Raw genomic sequence first — 10,000 nt, 5'->3', positions numbered from 1 at the left:
GGGGACCCCACCCGGGCAGGTGAGGCCTCACGCGCGGCGCCGCTTTTAGCCCCTTTTAACTTTCGCGACGCCGCCGCCTCGCTCTCGGCTCGGCCAACCCCCGCCACACGCAGCTGCTCGCGGCCGGCACCCGCGGGTACCCGGAACCGAGGACGACACCGGCGCCTCACGCGTTTTAGGACACCTGAAAACTCACGGGGCCACGCAGCAGTCACAAAGCCGGTTGCGGTAGACCGGTCCCCGAACCCTGCCCCAGCGCCGGGGGGGAGGTGGAAAGGGGAGGATGCGGCAAGGCACGCGCCGGGCCGCTAACGCCACGGCTCCCCCCCGCTCGAGCCGCTCGGGGCTGGGGGAACGAGGACGACACCTCACACGCGACGGGAAGCGAAGTGGAAAGGAAGACCGCCCTTGCCCTGCCGGCCGGGGGCCCTTTCCGACGCGACCCGAAAGGCCTCATCGATCAACAAGGACAGAAGGAAAGGAAGCCAGCGGAGGCCCCACGGCCTCGCTCTTCTGGGACAGACACAGCCACGCGCACCCGCCACCGCCCTCGGGAGCAGCCAGCAGGCACGGGGCTCGGCGTGCGGGCAACACGCCGGAGGAGCAAACGGGGCGCCCTCCAGAGATGGGGGGGGGGGGGGCAAGCTGCACCGGGCCGCACCGGCTCACAGGGCACCTCTGCCTCCCCGAAATGTGGGCTTGCATTTTCCCTCAAGCTGCACCGAGTTACATCTCCATCACGGGGCGCCCCTCTGGAGCCAGGAGGAAGCCGTGCTGGGGCACCGGCTTGCCCTCCTCCCCCCATGCCGGGCTCCATAGCATACGAGTGGCCAGTCACCGCCGCTGGCTTTTCCCTTAGATGCCGTGCCCCCGCGGGCTGCGGCTTTGGCCATGGGGGGGAACCCCCGTGAAGAGGGTCCAGTGCTGGGAACTCTCTCTGCCCCTTACCGGGCTCTCTCTCGCCGTGCCCTGACGGGCTTGCTTTCCATTCTTGGTGGGACCGACGCCGGCACCACGTCTCCCCGGCTTTCTCTGCCCCCGTGCCCCACCGGGCAAACTTCGCTTCGGGGGTTCCACACTTCGGCAGTGGCCGCGCGCCAGCCACTCGTCAACTTTTTTTCTTTTCCCCGCTTTCGTTGCCGAGCCCCGGGCTGGGCTCCGGCTCACGGACGAGCGAAACCCATCCAACACCGCTGAGGGGTGCGCCACGCGGGCCGCTCCAAACCGCCGCGCCTTTGTTCGGCCCCGCGGGTCCCCTCTCTGACCCGGGCGAAAGCCACCGAGAAGCCAGACGGACCCCTGCCCAGCCGCCTGGCGGGTTGGCTTGGAGCAGCCGCTCGGCAGCGCTGCCCTGGGAGTGCTCGGCGTCACTCGTTCCCTCATATACGGAACTGGAGGGCCGTCAGCTCCGCGAGGCGCACAACCAGCCGACCTCCGCCCAGCGGCAGGTCGCAGAAATCACGCCGGCTTGTACGATGACGTAGGCGGAGGCAGAGCGCAACAGCGACCCCTTGGCGACAAGCGCGATCTCCGCGGAGAGCACGTCTACTCGCCGAGGGAGAGCACGTCTACTCGCCGAGGGAGAGCACGTCTACTCGCCGAGGGAGAGCAACGTCTACTCGCCGAGGGAGAGCACGTCTACTCGCCCAGGGAGAGCACGTCTACTCGCCCAGGGAGAGCACGTCTACTCGCCGAGGGAGAGCACGTCTACTCGCCCAGGGAGAGCACGTCCTACTCGCCGAGGGAGAGCACGTCTACTCGCCAGGGAGAGCCACGTCTACTCGCCCAGGGAGAGCACGTCTACTCGCCCAGGGAGAGCACGTCTACTCGCCGAGGGGAGAGCACGTCTACTCGCCGAGGGAGAGCACGTCTACTCGCCCAGGGAGAGCACGTCTACTCGCCGAGGGAGAGCACGTCTACTCGCCGAGGGAGAGCACGTCTACTCGCCGAGGGAGAGCACGTCTACTCGCCGAGGGAGAGCACGTCTACTCGCCGAGGGAGAGCACGTCTACTCGCCGAGGGAGAGCACGTCTACCTCCCGCGCTGAGGGAGAGCACGGGGGGGGGGGGACAAAGACAGGCGGCAGCAGCTTCGGTGAACGTCACCCGGGAGGCGACCGGGGCTGTCCCGGGGCAGTCCGGGAAGCCAGCGTCCGACACAGGGAACCGTCAGCTGCCGGACCGGGGCGAATCCCCGCGGCCACGGCAGGGGTGGGGGCTCGAAGACAGCCGGCAGCCGCTTCGGTGAACGTCACCCGGGAGGAGACTGGGGCCCTCCCGGGACCGTCCCGGGAAGACGACGTTCGGCACGAGATCCCGGCCGCGGCCGGACCGGCTCGAAGCCCTCGCGGTCCCGGCAGCAGCCGGAGCCGCTCGCCGCCTCGGGCTCCCGGCCCCCTACAGATCCGGCGACTCGTTCGCGGGCGGCGGGGGGAGGCAGTGGAGGGGGTGCGGGGAGAAGCGGCAGCGGAGGCGGAGGGGGGGGGGCTCGAAGACAGCCGGCAGCCGCTTCGGTGAACGTCACCCAGGAGGCGATCGGGGCCGTCCCGGGGCCGTCCCGGGAAGCCTGCGACAGGCACGGGGTCCCAGCCGCGGCCGGACCGACTCGAAGCCCCCGCGTCCCCGGCACGGGGGAGGCCCAAAGACTGGCGGCAGCCGCTTCGCTGAACGTCACCCCGGCCGGCGACCGGGGCCGTCCCGGGGCCGTCCCGGGATGCGGCATCCGGCACGGGGTCCCGGCCGCGGCCGGAGCGGCTCGAATCCCCCGCGGTCCCGGCAGCAGCCGGAGCCGCTCGCCGTTCGGGCTCCCGGCACCCTACGGATCCGGCGACTCGTTCGCCGGCGGCGGGGGAGGCAGTGAAGGAGGTGCGGGCAGAAGCGGCAGCGGAGGCGGAGGGGGGGGGGGGGCTCGAAGACAGCCGGCAGCCGCTTCGGAGAACGTCACCCGGCCGGCGACCGCGGCCGTTCCGGGGCCGTCCCGGGAAGCCTGCGACAGGCACGGGGTCCCGGCCTCGGCCGGACCCGCACTGGGTGCCGCCGCCTCGGGCTCTCGGGACGGTATGGATCCGCCGACTCGTTCGCCGGCGGCGGGGGGAGGCAGTGGAGGGGGGTGCGGGGGAGAAGCGGCAGCGGAGGCGGAGGGGGGGGGGGGCTCGAAGACAGCCGGCAGCCCGCTTTGGTGAACGTCACCCGGCCGGCGACCGGGGCCGTCCCGGGGCTGTCCGGGGATGCCGGCTTCCGGCACGGGGTCCCGGCCCGCGGCCGGACCGGCTCGAATCCCCGCGGTCCCGGGCAGCAGCCGGAGCCGCTCGCCGTTCGGGCTCCCGGCACCCTACAGATCCGGCGACTCGTTCGCGGGCGGCGGGGGAGGCAGTGGAGGGGGGTGCGGGCAGAAGCGGGCGCCGCGGAGGCGGGGGGGGGGGGGGGGCTCGAAGACAGCCGTCAGCCGCTTCGGTGAACGTCACCCGGGAGGCGACCCTGGGACCGGCCCGGGAAGCCATCGTCCGGCCCCGGATCCCGGCGCGGCCGGACCGGCTCGAAGCCCCGCGGCCCCGGCACGGGGGAGGCCCAAAGACTGGCGGCAGCCGCTCCGCTGAACGTCACCCGGCCGGCGACCGGGGGCCGTCCCGGGGCCGTCCCGGGATGCCGGCTTCCGGCACGGGGTCCCGGCCGCGGCCGGACCGGCTCGAATCCCCCGCGGTCCCGGCAGCAGCCGGAGCCGCTCGCCGTTCGGAGCTCCCGGCACCCTACGGATCCGCCGACTCGTTCGCCGGCGGCGGGGGGAGGCAGTGGAGGGGGTGCGGGCAGAAGCGGCAGCGGAGGCGGAGGGGGGGGGGCTCGAAGACAGCCGGCAGCCGCTTCGGTGAACGTCACCCGGCCGGCGACCCGGGGCCGTCCCGGGGCCGTCCGGGGATGCCGGCTTCCGGCACGGGGTCCCGGCCGCGGCCGGAGCGGCTCGAATCCCCGCGGTCCCGGCAGCAGCCGGAGCCGCTCGCCGTTCGGGCTCCCGGCACCCTACAGATCCGGCGACTCGTTCGCGGGCGGAGGGGGGAGGCAGTGGAGGGGGGTGCGGGCAGAAGCGGCCGCGGAGGCGGAGGGGGGGGGGGGGGCTCGAAGACAGCCGTCAGCCGCTTCGGTGAACGTCACCCGGGAGGCGACCGGGACCGTCCGGGAAGCCATCGTCCGGCCCCGGATCCCGGCCGCGGCCGGACCGGCTCGAAGCCCCCGCGGCCCCGGCACGGGGGAGGCCCAAAGACTGGCGGCAGCCGCTTCGCTGAACGTCCACCCGGCCGGCGACCGGGGCCGTCCCGGGGCCGTCCCGGGATGCCGGCTTCCGGCACGGGGTCCCGGCCGCGGCCGGACCGGCTCGAATCCCCGCGGTCCGGCAGCAGCCGGAGCCGCTCGCCGTTCGGGCTCCGGCACCCTACGGATCCGCCGACTCGTTCGCCGGCGGCGGGGGGAGGCAGTGGAGGCGGTGCGGGGAGAAGCGGCAGCGGAGGCGGAGGGGGGGCGGGGGGGACGATAGTGGCGGGGGGCGGGGGGTGCTCGAAGGCAGGCCGGCAGCCGGTTCGGGTGAACATTCGCCGGGGCGGGGGGGGCGACCTGTCCGTGCCCGGGGCAGCCCCGGGAAGCCGGCAGCCAGCACGGGGTCCCGGCAGCACCTGTTCCCTGCCCTGGTACTTGCCGTGCCCGGCGGCCGGTTGCCGGTGGGTGGGAGCGATGAGAGGCAGGGCGCAGCGGCCGGGGCAGCGCCGGGCCGCAGCGGGGGGCTGGGCGGGTGGGGTAGGCCGTCGAGCGGCAAGCCCTCGGCTGCAGCGAATGTTCGGCGGTGCGGGGCGGGGGGGGACGGGACGACACGTTGGGGACGCCGAGTCCGAGCCACCCCCGGCCCCAGGGGCGGCCGGAGGGGGAGGCCGGTGCCTGGCCCTGGGAGCTGCTGGGCGCCGGATGGCCGAGGGTGCGTCAGAAGCCGCCCGAGCGGTCGAGCAGGTCCTCCAGAAAGGCCTAGGGTGGCTTCGAGGGCCCCGGGAGCAGTCGAGGGAGGCCTCCAGGCAGGTCTGGAGTGGATGGGAGGCCTTCCAAAGCAGACAAGGGAGGCTGCCAGCGGGGCCTAGGCTGGCACTGCAGCCTGTAAATGGTTGGGGGGGGGGCCTCTGGTGCGGCCTGGAGTCTCTGGGTGGCGTCCAGAGAGGTGCAAAAGATCCTCTGGTGCGGCCTGTGGTGGCGGAGAAGCCTGCAGAGCGTGCGGGGGAGGCTTCTGGTGCGGCCTGGGGTGGGTCGGAAGCCTGCAGAGCGTGCGGGAGAGGCTTCTGGTGCGGCCTGGGGTGGCTGAGAAGCCTGCAGAGCGTGCGGGAGAGGCTTCTGGTGTGGCCTGGGGTGGCTGAGAAGCCTGCAGAGCGTGCGGGAGAGGCTTCTGCTGCGGCCTGGGGTGGCTGAGAAGCCTGCAGAGCGTGCGGGGGAGGCTTCTGTTGGGGCCTGGGGTGGGTCAGAAGCCTACAGAGCGTGCGGGGGAGGCTTCTGGTGCGGCCTGGGGTGGGTCGGAAGCCTGCAGAGCGTGCGGGAGAGGCTTCTGTTGGGGCCTGGGGTGGCTGAGAAGCCTGCAGAGCGTGCGGGAGAGGCTTCTGCTGCGGCCTGGGGTGGCTGAGAAGCCTGCAGAGCGTGCGGGAGAGGCTTCTGCTGCGGCCTGGGGTGGCTGAGAAGCCTGCAGAGCGTGCGGGAGAGGCTTCTGGTGCGGCCTGGGGTGGCTGAGAAGCCTGCAGAGCGTGCGGGAGAGGCTTCTGGTGCGGCCTGGGGTGGCTGAGAAGCCTGCAGAGCGTGCGGGAGAGGCTTCTGGTGCGGCCTGGGGTGGCTGAGAAGCCTGCAGAGCGTGCGGGAGAGGCTTCTGGTGCGGCCTGGGGTGGCTGAGAAGCCTGCAGAGCGTGCGGGAGAGGCTTCTGGTGCGGCCTGGGGTGGCTGAGCTGAGAAGCCTGCAGAGCGTGCGGGAGAGGCTTCTGCTGCGGCCTGGGATGGCTGAGAAGCCTGCAGAGCGTGCGGGAGAGGCTTCTGCTGCGGCCTGGGGTGGCTGAGAAGCCTGCAGGGCGTGCGGGAGAGGCTTCTGCTGCGGCCTGGGGTGGGTGGGAAGCCTGCAGAGCGTGCGGGGGAGGCTTCTGGTGCGGCCTGGGGTGGCTGAGAAGCCTGCAGAGCGTGCGGGGGGAGGCTTCTGCTGCGGCCTGGGGGTGGCTGAGAAGCCTGAAGAGCGTGCGGGGAGAGGCTTCTGGTGCGGCCTGGGGTGGCTGAGAAGCCTGCAGAGCGTGCGGGGGAGGCTTCTGGTGCGGCCTGGGGTGGCTGAGAAGCCTGAAGAGCGTTGCGGGAGAGGCTTCTGGTGCGGCCTGGGGTGGCTGAGAAGCCTGCAGAGCGTGCGGGGGGAGGCTTCTGGTGCGGCCTGGGGTGGCTGAGAAGCCTGCAGAGCGTGCGGGAGAGGCTTCTGCTGCGGCCTGGGGTGGCTGAGAAGCCTGCAGAGCGTGCGGGGAGAGGCTTCTGCTGCGGCCTGGGGTGGCTGAGAAGCCTGCAGAGCGTGCGGGGGAGGCTTCTGCTGCGGCCTGGGGTGGGTCGGAAGCCTGCAGAGCGTGCGGGAGAGGCTTCTGCTGCGGCCTGGGGTGGGTCGGAAGCCTGCAGAGCGTGCGGGAGAGGCTTCTGCTGCGGCCTGGGGTGGGTCGGAAGCCTGCAGAGCTTGCGGGGGAGGCTTCTGGTGCGGCCTGGGGTGGGTCGGAAGCCTGCAGAGCATGCGGGGGAGGCTTCTGCTGCGGCCTGGGGTGGCTGAGAAGCCTGCAGAGCGTGCGGGGGAGGCTTCTGGTGCGGCCTGGGGTGGCTGAGAAGCCTGCAGAGCGTGCGGGAGAGGCTTCTGGTGCGGCCAGGGGTGGCTGAGAAGCCTGCAGAGCGTGCGGGAGAGGCTTCTGCTGCGGCCTGGGGTGGCTGAGAAGCCTGCAGAGCGTGCGGGAGAGGCTTCTGCTGCGGCCTGGGGTGGGTCGGAAGCCTGCAGAGCGTGCGGGAGAGGCTTCTGCTGCGGCCAGGGGTGGGTCGGAAGCCTGCAGAGCGTGCGGGGGAGGCTTCTGGTGCGGCCTGGGGTGGGTCGGAAGCCTGCAGAGCATGCGGGGGAGGCTTCTGCTGCGGCCTGGGGTCTCTGGGTGGCCTCTAGAGAGGTGCAAAAGACCCTCTGGGTTGGGCTGGGGTGGCTCTTGGACCCCTGCCACACAGTGGAGAGAGGCCTCCGGCCCGCCACCTGTGTCCCTGTGTGCCTGAGTGCCTGTGTCCCTGTGTCCCTGTGTCCCTGTGTCCCTGAGTGCCTGAGTGCCTGTGTCCCTGTGTCCCTGTGTCCCTGAGTGCCTGAGTGCCTGAGTGCCTGTGTCCCTGTGTCCTTGTGTCCCTGTGTCCCTGTGTGCCTGAGTGCCTGTGTCCCTGTGTCCCTGTCTGTGTACCTGTGTGCGAGTGTCCGGCACGCCACCCAGCGGCGGCGGGCAAGCAGGTAGGCGGGTGGGCGGGCCGGCGAGGGCCAGTGTGAGTTTGGGGGGTGGGAGGGGAGGCGGCAGCTGGAAGCGTCAGAGGAGGGGGCGTGGCTCCGGCTGGCCCCGGGAGCAGGTTCCCGGGACCGGGACCGGCTGGACCCGGCGGGTGGTTGATCCCGGGGCGGGGGGCAGAGGCGGCGGGAAGCGGCAGCTGCGTGTGCGGCGGGGGGGTGGAGGGCGAACCGCGGCGGGAAGCGGATGCTTCAGAGCAGGTTACGGGGGCGGGGACGGACGACACCACCTGTCCCCGCCCCGGGACGGGCTGGACCCGGCGCCCTGGACCCGGCGCCGTGTACCCGCCGCCGCCCCCGCCGCCGCCCCCCTCCGCCACCCCGGGACCCCGACGTTTTTTGGCGCCCGCGCCTTTTTTTGCTCCCCGCCTGCCCGCGCTGCCCCGGGCCCTCCCCCGGGGCGGGGCGGGAGGGAGGGACGGACGGACGGGTAGCCGGGGATCTCCGAGCGCGCGCCACCAGACCGAGGCGGGTCCCGGCGGCGGCGGCGGCGGCGGCGGCGGCGGCAGCAAGCGACGGCGGGGGGGGGCAGGCTAGGGAGAGAGGGGGAGCGGCATGCGGTAGGGCTGGGGGGTTTGTTTCGGGGGGGAGGGGTGGGGGGGGGTGGCAGCGGTCAGCGAGAGCGGGGAGAGGGGGAGCGGCATGCGGTAGGGCTGGGGTGTTTTTGGGGTGGGGGCGTTGGGGGGATTAGCGGGCGGGCGGGCAGCCGAGCCAAGCGGCAAGCCGGGGGGGCGGGCGAGGGCGGCTTTAGGGCCGGAGGAGCGGAGCGCAACCTCCCCCGTGCAGGCTCCAGCGTGGAGAGCAGCAAGTTTTTGGGGACGGGGGACGACGGACGGGAGGGGCAGCGGCGAGAGGCTAGCTGCGGCAAGGGGCACCGGCACGGCCGCCCTAACAGCGCCGCCTCGGTCGCAGGGGTTAGAGAGCAGCCGGGCAGCCCGGGAGGGAAGCGGCAGCCCGCGAAGGGGGGAAGGGGGGGCTCCGCGCAAACCGCTAACGGGAGCCGGGGGGTGTGGGGAGCTGGGGGTGGCAGCAGCGGCAAGAGGCAACGTCGGGAGGGGGGGCTCCGCGCAAACCGGTAACGGGGGCCGGGGGGTGTGGGGGGGGGCGGTGGCGGCCGCGGCAAGAGGCAACGGCAGGCGGGGGGGCTCCGCGCAAACCGGCAGCGGGGGGGGGGGGGGCGGGGGTAGCGGCAAGAGGCAACGGCGGGAAGGGGGGGGCTCCGCGCAAACCGCTAACGGGAGCCGGGGGGTGTGGGGAGCTGGGGGTGGCAGCAGCGGCAAGAGGCAACGTCGGGAGGGGGGGCTCCGCGCAAACCGGTAACGGGGGCCGGGGGGTGTGGGGGGGGCGGTGGCGGCCGCGGCAAGAGGCAACGGCAGGCGGGGGGGCTCCGCGCAAACCGGCAGCGGGGGGGGGGGGGGCGGGGGGTAGCGGCAAGAGGCAACGGCGGGAAGGGGGGGCTCCGCGCAAACCGGCAGCGGGGGGGGGGCGGGGGTAGCGGCAAGAGGCAACGGCGGGAAGGGGGGGCTCCGCGCAAACCGGCAGCGGGGGGGGGGCGGGGGTAGCGGCAAGAGGCAACGGCGGGAAGGGGGGGCTCCGCGCAAACCGGCAGCGGGGGGGGGCGGGGGGTAGCGGCAAGAGGCAACGGCGGGAAGGGGGGGCTCCGCGCAAACCGGCAGCGGGGGGGGGCGGGGGGTAGCGGCAAGAGGCAACGGCGGGAAGGGGGAGCTCCGCGCAAACCGGCAGCGGGGGGGGGCGGGGGGTAGCGGCAAGAGGCAACGTCGGGAGGGGGGGCTCCGCGCAAACCGGCAGCGGGGGGGGGGGGCGGGGGTAGCGGCAAGAGGCAACGTCGGGAGGGGGGGGCGCCGCGCAAACCGGCAACGGGGGCGGGGGGGGAGGCGGTCAGGGGCGGGGGGAGATTTCTAGAGATGCCGGCAGACCTTCTCCCCGGAGAACAGCGCTGTTGAAGAAAAGACTGCTTCAGAACACAACCTTTAATGAAAGACGCTCGATGAAAACAACACTTAATAAAAGAAGGTTTCATGCCGACTGCCTCTCTTCATTTACGCCGCCGCGGGGGGGGGGGGGGTTGGGGGCCGGGCGGGCGATACCAGGCGGCCCTCGTCCCGGGGACCACGTCTACCCCGCGGTTCCAGCCTCCGCGCGCTAAGTGCCCGCCCGGCCGCGGGGAGCACGTCTACCTCCTGCCGCACGGCTCAGTGCACTAAGTCCCCCCTCGCCATGGAGAGCACGTCTACCTGCCAGCTCAGGGAGAGCACGTCTACTCACCGAGGGAGAGCACGTCTACCTCCTCGGGAAGGAGAGCACGTCTACCTCCTGGGAAGGAGAGCACGTCTACCTCCTCGGGAAGGAGAGCACGTCTACCTCCTGGGAAGGAGAGCACGTCTACCTCCTCGGGAAGGAGAGCACGTCTACCTCCTGGGAAGGAGAG

The sequence above is a fragment of the Melanerpes formicivorus genome, unplaced genomic scaffold, assembly GCF_026170545.1.
Source record: "Melanerpes formicivorus ecotype bairdi unplaced genomic scaffold, bMelFor1.0.p_v2 SCAF_201, whole genome shotgun sequence".
Taxonomy (NCBI): domain Eukaryota; kingdom Metazoa; phylum Chordata; class Aves; order Piciformes; family Picidae; genus Melanerpes; species Melanerpes formicivorus.
This window is presented reverse-complemented; position numbering follows the sequence as displayed.